This window comes from Arachis hypogaea, chromosome 4 (assembly GCF_003086295.3).
Source record: "Arachis hypogaea cultivar Tifrunner chromosome 4, arahy.Tifrunner.gnm2.J5K5, whole genome shotgun sequence".
Lineage (NCBI taxonomy): Eukaryota > Viridiplantae > Streptophyta > Magnoliopsida > Fabales > Fabaceae > Arachis > Arachis hypogaea.
This window is the reverse complement of record NC_092039.1, coordinates 70,167,806-70,179,257: the sequence shown is the minus strand read 5'-3', so window position 1 is coordinate 70,179,257 and position 11,452 is coordinate 70,167,806. Positions and strand designations below refer to the sequence as shown.

General features: G+C 40.3%; 1 non-coding gene across 1 annotated transcript; it reads left to right on the top strand.

The window, feature by feature from the left end:
• Positions 1–8,436: 8,436 nt before the first annotated feature.
• LOC112798894 (small nucleolar RNA R71) lies at positions 8,437–8,544 on the top strand. The gene has a single exon (XR_003200490.1). It is a non-coding gene; the product is annotated as a small nucleolar RNA R71 (small nucleolar RNA).
• The last annotated feature ends 2,908 nt before the right edge of the window (positions 8,545–11,452 follow it).

Sequence of the window (11,452 nt, the reverse complement as noted above, 5' to 3'; positions counted from 1 at the left end):
TAGTAATTGATGTTCAGAGCCTTGGGCTTGTTCTTTTTTTCTTTTTCTTTTGTTACTGCTTCTTGAATCAATAGATGTTTGAAAAATTCCATAATACTTCTCTAAATTTCATTTCCTGTCTATGAGCTCCCATGCAAGTTTTCACAAACATGCAACCTCAATACACAATCATACAATCAGAACCAACACCTTTCTTAATCTTTTGCTTGCCCCAAGATTTACAAAATTCTTCAACATTTTCCTTTCAAAAGAGTGATTTTTCGTTACATTCTTAGAGATATTGGGTGTAAGTGAAATTCAAGATGATAACCATGATATCATAGCAATATGTTACAAATCCGCAATCAAGTTGCTCTTATTCACAACACACATGCATATATAGAAAATAAGAGACAATCATGCAATTTACAATACTAGAAACAAATAAGAGGAAAAAGAACTTTACCACCTTGTAGTTCATCTTCATTGTTGTTGTTATTTTCCTCCTATTCTTCCACTTCCCACACCAAACTTAGAATGATTACTTGTCCTCAAGCAACAATTAAAATAGTGGTGATGGGGTTTATGATGGTTCATGAATGTCTTAGAACAATGGAGTATTAGTAGCACATGTATTTAAGCAAGCAAAATAAAAAAAATAACAATGAAGGCACAAGAAACAGAGACATTGTGATTGCAAAACAAGTGGGGTGTGCATGATACTTTGCATGAAAGATAAGTGGCACACCAAACTTAGTGTGGCACTTTCACTTGGAATTGATGCAAGTATCCAATAAAGATTGGAAACAAATTTTGTTGCATAGCATCACCATACTTAGAATGCAATCATATGCCAATTTATTTAAAATAAACTAAGCAAAAGAAACTGTTGTATGTTAATAACACAATCACCAAGAGAAACAAATTGTCATGAGTAAGAGTTTCTTGGTAAGGCATTAACACAAACAGTTGTGAAAAATAAAAGAAAGTATTAAAAATAAAGAATTGACTGGAACAAAGAGAAAGAAAAAGTGTCTAATCTTGGTAATCAACCACCGGTAGATTGTTAATCACAATTAATCCCGGCAACGGTGCCAAAAACTTGATACGTAAAAAATTAATTTCACGTAATTACTTACCGGCATGTATACCGAGTCGTATCAAGTAATAAAACTCACTTAGAGTGAGGTCGATCCCACGAGAGTTAAAGGATTAAGCAATCAATAGTTAGTTGATTATTCTAGTTAGACAAGCACAATTGGGTGATAATGAAGAAAGAAATGTAAATAACAAGAAAGTAAAGGAAAGCAATAAATTGCAAGGAAAGTAAATGACGTAAAATTAAAGTACAAGAAAAGTAAAGTGCAGGAAAGTAAATTGCTAGAAAGTAAATGACTAAAAGTAAAGATGGCAGACATAAGGGATTGGAGATGTTGATTCCTCATGAATTAATGGGTCTTACTCCTTCTCAATCATGTAAGATAGATCCATGGCGGATTATGAGTAATTAAACCCCAATCTCTTGGTGATTTAATTTCTCTTCACATAATCAATTGCCAATCTCTTGATCTAATTGCTCATGGAAAGAGGTGAAGTTCAATTTCTAATCCAAAAGCCACACAACCTTCAAGACCTCAATTCAAAGAGGTTATATGTCACGTACCAACTAAGAGTGTATTGATCAAGAGAATTATGAGATAAGAATCTCAAACTGAGTTCCATGATCCCTTTCTCAAGGCTCACATGTAATTCAAGTAGATCCAATCCCCCTCTCGGTAGTAATTGGATCTGTGAAGCACAAAGACTCTCTCTTTGATAAAGAAACATGATTTCTAATCTTATACTACATAAATCAAAAGACCCCAATATTAGAGTGGTTATATGTCACGTACCAACTCTAAATCAAGAATCAACTTTATTATGCCAAGAGAGCTTAAACTGAATCCTATGATCCCTCCCTAGAGGCTCACACTAGGATTCTAATAGATCCAAGGATCTTTGAAGAATAAAACTCTCTTTCAAGGATTCTAATAGATATCCAACCATGAAAATAGAATGAAGAAGAGAAGAAGAAATAAAACATCAATTCACTCAAAATTGAAACAGAGCTCCTTTCCCAAATGCAGAGGGAATTAAGTGGTCATTGCTCTCAAATGAAAACCAAATTGCCGAAAACTAAAGTGCAGAAAAATAAAGATAAAGATTTAGAATTCAAAACTAAAATTGGAGCTTCAAAATTTATAATTGAAAAGTACAAACCAAAATTGAACTACTACTAAGGAAGAAAAGGAGAAAAGAGAAGAAGAGTGTATGAGGGGATGGGTCCGAAGACCCACTCCCACTGGTGTGTGCCAATGAAGTGTGTGTGTGATCTCCTTCCGTATTCTGGCCTTCAAAAGTCCCCTTAAAGTACAAAACTCTTCTCTATTTATACTAGTTCTAAGAGCTCCTAAAGATTCATCAATTAGGTTAGCAATTTGGGCTTTGTCCTTGTTGATTTGGCTGGCTCATTAGAGAAATTGTTGGCATTTGAAGAAAGCAGAGGAAAGCAGAGCTCATTCACCTCAATTCTGGCCCAGTGGGCGTTATTGGCAAACACGATAGTGCTATTGCACGTTGGCAATGTGCTTGTGATTTCCTAGGCTGGTTGCTTGGGCGTTGTTGGCCCAATTTATTGCCAAACACTTGACTCTCTTCTTCTTGAACTCAACTTTTGATGCTTAAAGTTGTACCTGGTTTGAGCTCCAATTTTTTTCTCCACTATAGACTATTATACATCGTTGGAAATCTCTGAATGTCAGCTTTTCAACGCAATTGGAAGCACTTCAATTGGATCTCTGTAGCTCAAGTTATGCTCCATTGAAGAAGACAAGGTCCATTGAAGCTTCGAACGAATGTCAAACCCATACTATTATATATGGTTGGAAAGCTATGGATGTCTAATTTCAAATGCCGTTAAAATCATCTCATTTAGAGCTTTTTAGCTCAAGATATACTCCATGGAAGATGAAGAGGTCAGCTGGCCTTTCTACAGATTGATACTATGTTCATCTTTGCACTTTCGGGGCAAGTTTTCTCCCTCAAATTTGGTGTCCACAATGTAGTGCCATATATTCTTGCAAAGATCTTGATTCCTACTTTCCAATGACACTAGAATCACCTCATTTGGAGTTTTGTAGCTCAAGTTATTCTCATTTAAAGGAAGTAATGTCAAGTTGCCTTGGTTGTGGGCATTTTTACCAAACACGCTATGCCAACGTGCTAGTGAACTCCCTTAGCCCAAATTCTTGGTCTTGGTATTGTTGCTGGAGTTGCCAAGGAATACACCAGTTCATCCTTAGCTTGGCAACGCACTCGAGCTTCTTTGGCTCATTCATGCTTCCTTGAGTTTCAACTTCATGTTCTTGCTTTTGGGGTCTAAAGATGACTCTGGTTTGAGCTTCCATTTCATGCTAAACTATAGACTATTATATATCGAGCTCTGGATGTCAGCTTTCCAACATAACTGGAAGCATGTCAATTGGATCTCTGTAACTCAAGTTATGCTCTATTAAAGAAGGTAAGGTCAAGCTGCCGTAGTTGTTGGCGTTTTTAATGAACACGCCTTCTTCCCCTTCTCTTGGCAACGTGCTAGCTTCTTCTCTAGGACCATAATCTTTGCCCCTGGCGTTGTTATGGAATACACCCCCTTTATGTATGTTTGCAACATGGTAGAGCCTCTTGGTTGGCCCAGAATCTTGCTTCTTGGCGTTGTTGTGGAACACGCCCTTGTTCTCTACTTGTAGCAACGTGTTAAGCCCTGCATCCTTGCACCAAGCTTGCTTGCTTCATTATTGGCCTTCATTGATCAAACAAAATGTATCAAAGTATTGCCATAATCATAAGATAATGCATCATTCATAACATCAAACAATTCTTGCATAAATCTCATGAAAATGCACATAATTAACTATGTTTGCTTGAATCAAGGCATGCATATAATTCTCATCCAAATACTTGCTTATTGCCTAAGAAAATGCATGAAACCAACATAAAGCATACAAAAAAATGGCTATTAAAACTACCCAAGATGCCCTGGCATCAGTAGCTCACTCTCCTTTCATCCAGTGAGTCCCCCAGGTAATGCTTGAGTCTATGGCCATTTGCAGTGAAGGTCCTCTGTGTTTTGTTCTCCATGAGCTCCACTTGACCATAGGGGTGCACTTTGATGATGGTGAGAGGTCCAGACCATCTAGACTTAAGCTTCCCAAGGAAGAACCTAAGTCTAGAATTGTACAATAACACCTTTTGTCCTTCAATGAACTCCCTCCTTGCTATCTTTTGATCATGCCATCTTAAAGTGTTCTCTTTGTAGAACTTTGCATTCTCATATGCTTGGTTCCTAAATTCTTCCAGCTCGTTGAGTTGCCTTAGCCTCTATTCTCCAGTAGCTCCCTCATCAAAGTTCAGTAGTTTTAGAGCCCAGAAGGCTCTATGCTCTAATGGGGGTCTTGAAGGCTATCCAGTAGGCCCAAAAAGCATCATCTAGCTTCTTAGACCAGTCCTTCCTTGAGCTTTCAACAGTTTTTTCAAGAATCCTTTTTAGCTCCCTGTTGGAAATCTCTACTTGCCCGTTGGTCTACGGATGATAAGGGCTTGCCACCTTGTGTTTGACTCCATATCTGAGAAGGAGTGCTTCCAGTTGTTTATTACAGAAATGTGTTCCTCCATCATTAATGAGTGCCCTGGGAACTCCAAACCTGCTGAAAATGTTCTTTCTTAAGAAGCTCATTACGACCTTGTTGTCATTTGTTTCGGTTGCAATAGCCTATACCCACTTTGACACATAATCTACAACCACAAGTATATAAATATTTGAGTAGAAGGATGGGAAAGGCCCCATAAAGTCAATCCCCCATACATCGAATAGTTCTAGCTCCATTATCAATCTCTGTGGCATCTCATTATTCCTAGGTAGATTGCCAACCATTTGGCATTCATCACACCTTGACACCAAGTTCTTTGCATCCTTGAAAATGCTTGGCCAGTAAAATCCACATTGGAGCACCTTGCCTGCTGTTCTTTATCCACTAAAATGGCCTCCATATGCAGATCTATGACATTGCCAAATCACCTCTTGTCCTTCTCCATGGGATATACACCTCCTCAAGATCCCATCAGCACACTTTTTGAACAAATATGGTTCATTGCAGATATAGTATTTGTCATCTTTGATGAGCTTTCTCCTCATGTGTTTGTTGATGTTGGTTGGTAGTTCCCCAATGGCCTTGAAATTGGCTATGTCAGCAAACCAAAAGGTCTCTTGTATCATCATCAATTGCTCATCCGGGAAACTTTCATTCACTGCAAGATGGTGTGCTCCTTCTTCTTCTTGTAGGATCCTTGAGAGGTGGTCAGCAACTTTGTTCTCTGCTCCACTCCTATCCTTAATTTCGATGTCAAACTCTTGGAATAGCAGGATCCATCTTATTAGCCTTGGCTTGGACTCTTGTTTGGTAAGCAAGTATTTGAGTACTGCATGATCAGTGAATACAATTACTTTAGAACGAATGAGATATGATCTAAATTTATCAAAAGCAAAGACAATGGCAAGTAATTCCTTCTATGTAGTGGTGTAGTTTCTTTGATTCTCATTAAGGACCTTGCTAGCATAATAAATGACATGCACCAATTTATCCTTCCTCTATCCTAAAACAGCACCCACAGCAAAGTCTGATGCATCACACATCAACTCAAAGGGTAGATCCCAACATGTTGGTGCTATGATAGGTGTAGAGGAAATTTTGTTCTTAAGCTCCTCAAAAGCTAACATGCATTCATTATCAAAACCAAAAGGCACATTAGAGACAAGTAGGTTGCTCAATGACTTGGAAACCTTAGAGAAGTCTCTAATAAACCTCCTATAGAAACCAACATGTCCCAAAAAGCTTCTAATTGCTTTGACATTGTAAGGTGGGGGTACCTTTTCAATCACCTCTACTTTTGCCCTGTCCACTTCTATGCCCTTTTTTGAGATTTTATGACCAAGGACCACTCCTTCTGTAACCATGAAATGGCATTTTTTCCAGTTTAAAACAAGATTGGTCTCTTGGCATCTCTTTAGAACCAAGGCTAAGTGATGCAAGCAATCAGAATATGTGTTACCAAATACAGAGAAGTCATCTATAAACACCTCAATAAACCTTTCAATCATGTCTGAAAATATGGAGAGCATGCACCTTTGGAATGTTGTAGGTGCATTGCACAATCCAAAGGGCATCCTCCTGTAAGCAAAGACACCATATGGGCAAGTAAATGAAGTTTTCTCTTGGTCCTTTGGGTCCACAACTCTTTGGTTGTAACCCAAATAACCGTCAAGAATGCAGTAGTATTCATGTCCAGCCAGCCTCTCAAGCATTTTGTCCATGAATGGTAGGGGGAAGTGGTCCTTCCTGGTGACTTCATTGAGCTTCCTGTAGTCGATGCACATGCGCCAACCAGTCACTATTCTTGTTGGTATCAACTCATTCTTCTCATTTGGTACAACAGTGACTCCTCCTTTCTGTGGAAATACTTATACCGGGCTCACCCAAGGGCTGTCTGAGATAGGGTAGATCACCCCAGCTTGCCATAACTTCAACACTTCCTTCTAGACTACCTCATTCATGGTTGGATTCAACCTTCTTTGTTGTTGCCTTGAGGGCTTAGTGCCCTCCTCAAGTAGGATCTTGTGCATACACATTGAAGGGATGATCCCTTTTAAGTCTGTGAGTGTCCAGCCTATAGCATCCTTGTGTTGTTTCAGCACTTGAAGACCATCTTTTCCTCATGTAATCTCAAGACTAGTTCTCCTTTTTGCACATCAATGATGGCTCTAGCAGTAGCTAGGAATGGCCTTCCTAGGATAATTAAAGTGTTTGCCTCTTCTTCCATATCCAGCACAACAAAGTTAGCTGGGAAGATGAATTCTCCCACTTTCACCAATAAATCTTCCACCACTCCATGTGGGAACTTGAATGTCCTGTCAGCTAGTTGGAGTGCCATTCTTGTTGGTTTGGCTTCCTCAATTCTCATCCTTCTCATCATGTTCAAGGACATGAGATTGATGCTAGCCCCCAAGTCACATAAAGCCTTTTCAATAGTGATATCCCCTATGATGCATGGGATTTGGAAACTCCCTGGGTCCTTCATTTTCTGGGGGAGTTTCTTTTGTATGATGGCACTACACTCCTCAGTTAGGACTACAGTTTCCTTTTCTCCCTAGTTTCTTTTTCTTGTCATGAGCTCCTTCAGGAACTTTGTGTAGAGGGGCATTTGCTCCAGTGCTTCAGCAAATAGTATGTTGATTTAGAGCTTTTTGAAGATTTCTAAAAATCTGGAAAACTGGCTATCGCTCCCATCCTTCCTTAGCCTTTGTGGGTATGGTGCCTTTGGCACATAAGGCTTTAAGATTGGCTTTGGTGAAGATGGGCTAGGGGCCTCTTCTTTCTTCCTGTTTTTAGGCTTTTCTGCAGCTTCTTCTTCGTGGTTCTCCTAGTTTGGGGTGGCCTCTTCTACCACTTTTCCACTTCTAAGTGTGATGGCCTTGCACTACCCTCTTTGGTTGGCCATGGTGTCACTTGGAAATGTGTGTGTAGGCATTGGGATTTGCTTGGATAAGAACCCCACTTGTGCTTCCAGTTTTGAGATTGCTGCACCTTGGTTCTTCAAATTCGATCTGTATTCTTCTTGGTTGGCATCTATCATCTTTTCAGCTTGTGCTTGCCTTTCTAAAAGGGTGAAAATAGCCCCTGTGAGCTGTGATGATAGCTGTGCTATTGCGGCCTCTACTCTCTCAAAGTTACCCTTGATTTCACATGGTTGTGAAGTTGGGGTTAGTGTGTCTTGATGGTGGTGTGTTTGCTGGTTGGAAGGATATGATGTGTGAGGTGGATTGTGGTAAGGTCTGTTGTTGTTTGATTGATGGTTGGAGTTGTGATTCTGGTATTGATTGGCTTGGTATGGTTTGTTGTGATCTTGGTTGTGATTTTTTTGGTTCTCCCACCCAAAATTTGGGTGGTTCTTCCATCCTGGGTTATATGTCTTGGAGTTAGGGTCATATGGTGGTCGAGAGGGGTTATGCACATAGTTTGCTTGCACACATTCAACTTCTGGTTCATTTTCTTCTTGGGGTGGTGCTTGAGCTTGGACAACTACAACTTGATTATTTTCCATTTTCTTGGTTAAGGCTGCCAATTGTGCTGCAATTGCCTTGTTTTGTGCCAACAGGGCATCCATAAAATTGAGTTCCAGCACCCCCTTCTTTTGGCCTCTTTCTGAAGCATAGAAATAGTCATTCTAAGCTACAATTTCAATGACATCTATGGCTTCCTCAATGGTCTTCTTCTTGTTAAGTGAACCCCCTGAAGAGTGCTTCACAGCCTTCTTCGATTCATAGGTTAATCCTTCATAGAAAATGTTGAGCTGCACCCACTCATTAAACATATCTGGTGGGCATTTTCTTGTTAGATCTTTGAACCTCTCCCAGGCCTCATAGAGTGTTTCACCATCTAACTGTCTGAAGGTTTACACCTTAGCTCTTAGCCTATTGATCCTCTATGGATGGTAAAATCTTGCTAGAAATTCGTTCACAACATCCTCCCATGTGGTTAGGCTCTCCTTGGGGAATGATTCTAACCACTTTGTTGCCTTATTTCTGAGCGAGAAAGGGAACAGAAGTAGTTTGTAGGTATCAGGGTGTACACCATTGGATTTTATAGTATCACATATCCTCAAGAATGTGTTGAGATGTTGATTTGGATCTTCTTGAGCACCTCCTCCATATGAACAGTTATTCTGGACTAGTGTGATGAGTTGAGGTTTCAACTCAAAATTGTTGGCATGGATTATTGGCTTGAGGATACTATTGCCAAAGCTTCCTGGATTTGTGTTGATGTAGGAGCCTAAGACTCTCCTCTCTTGCCCAGCTTGATTTCCAGCTCTTCCTCCAATATCTTCGTGCACTTCGTCTTCCATGGTAGTTGTTAGATCTTCTTCTACTGGTTCTTCTCTAACTATACCCTCTCAGGTTCACTATCAAAAGAGGATGAAGTCTCTCCTCTTCTACCTATCATACAGTCAACACACAGTAAGAAAAGAGCAAGTGAAGGAATCTCCTCAGTTAAAATTAGTGGTTAGATTGAGTGATTGGTGCACGAAATTGTGATCATCAATGGCGCCATCAACATGGTACGCTCAATTGCAATCTCAACTCTTTATCACAACTTCGCACAACTAACCAGCAAGTGCACTGGGTCGTCCAAGTAATAAACCTTATGCGAGTAAGGGTCGATCCCACGGAGATTGTTGGTATGAAGCAAGCTATGGTCATCTTGTAAATCTCAGTCGGGAGGATTCAAATGGTAATGGAGGATTAATGATTAAAAGATGAATAAAACATAAAATAAAGATAGAGATACTTATGCAATTCATTGGTGAGAATTTCAAAAAAGCGTATGGAGATGTTTTGTCCCTTCCGTCTCTCTGCTTTCCTACTGTCTTCATCCAATCCGTCTTACTCCTTTCCATGGCAAGCTGTATGTTGGGCATCACCGTTGTAAATGGCTACAGTCCATCCTCTCAGTGAAAATGTTCAACGCGCTCTGTCACAGCACGGCTAATCATCTGTCGGTTCTCAATCAGGTTGGAATAGAATCCAGTGATTCTTTTGCGTCTGTCACTAACGCCCAGCCTTCAGGAGTTTGAAGCTCGTCACTGTCATTCAATCCTCGAATCCTACTCAGAATACCACAGACAAGGTTTAGACCTTCCGAATTCTGTTGAATGCCGCCATCAATTCTAGCTTATACCACGAAGATTCTGATTAAGGAATCCAGGAGATAAACATTCAAGCCTTGTTTGCTTGTAGAAAGGAAGTGGTTGTCAGGCACGCGTTCATAAGTGAGAATGATGATGAGCGTCACATAATCATCACATTCATCATGTTCTTGGGTGCGAATGAATATCTTGGAACAAGAATGAGCTGAATTGAATAGAAGAACAATAGTAATTGCATTAACACTCGAGGTACAGCAGAGCTTGATGACATGTCATCATATACCTATTTTTCTATGCTTTTTCATACAAGAAATTGATGATTTGTGCTTAAATATTGAATGCTTTTGTACTTAAATGATATATTTTCTTGATATTTTAATTTTATAAATCTTGTAGGAAATAAGAAGAAAAAGAAGCAAAGAAGCACAAAAAAAGGAGAAAAAAGAGCTTTGGGACACACTTTGAAGTTGGAGCACACTTGGGAGCCTTAGGCCACGCTTTTAAAAGCGTGGCCCATGACCAAATCAAAGGTGAATAAGCAATCAGCGCACACTGCCCTGCTCTTGCCAAGGGCAGGGCAATATCATGATGAAACAAAGTGAGGTTGGAAGCAAATTTTCGCTAAGGTAAAATCTGGGCGCTCACAGCATGACCATGCCTCCTTCAAAGGGCTATAACTTGAGCTACAGACGTCCAATTAATGTGCTTCTAGTTGCGTTGGAAAGCTGACATTCAGAGCTTTCCAACGACATATAGCAATACATATTTGGCGTTCAATTGAGGCAGAAACAAAAGGCATCTTTAAGGGCCAAAAATAAGCGAAAATAAACCAATGTGCTTCCACCAAGGTTCGAAGCTGGAGCCTCACTCCAAAGCAAAGTAGTGCTCAATTTTCTGCCCTGCCCTCTTGGAGAGCAGGTCAATGTCGTGCTCTTCATGGAAAATCAAGGAAAATTGCTCCCCCAATTGCTTGCCACAAGAATCGAACACGGCACCATGAGGAAGCAAGAAACTAGGCCTTACTTTGGTGCCAAGAAAACCAAGAAAAAGAAGTAGCGTGTGCATCCACCAAGTTTCGAACTTGGAACTTCACTTTTAGAAACACTGCCCTGCCCTCCGCGAGGGCAGGGCAGCATTTTGTGGTGCACGGCCAGCGGGCAGAATCTGGCGCACCAAGGGGGTCTCGGCAGCATCAGCACGCACGGGCAGCAGAATCTGGCGCACCAAAAAACTCTGCCCTGCCCTCCACAAGGGCAGGGCAACATCCTGCAGCACCAACACGCACGCACCAAGGGACGCATGCACCATTTTCTGCCCTGCCCTCCACAAGGGCAGGGCAGCCTCCTGGGAGCAACATATGGGCCAAAATTCAATTTAATTCAATTCCTCACCAAATTGAATCAAAGCCAACCAAACCCATTTCTCCTCAAATCCAAAGCAAGCAAAGCCCACATCATCACTCAAAGTCACATGGATCAATTAAATTAGGATTTTCATTTTTGTAATTTGTTTTAATTTCATTTTCATTTTTCATTTTGTAAAGCCTATATAAAGGCATCAAGAAGAGCTGAATTAGGGAGGCTGGCTCCATTAGGGAGTAGTAGATAGCTCTCTCTTTTAATTTTCCTTTCTGCTTAAATTTTAGATCAAGAATTGAAGGAATTCTGTTTCAATTCTC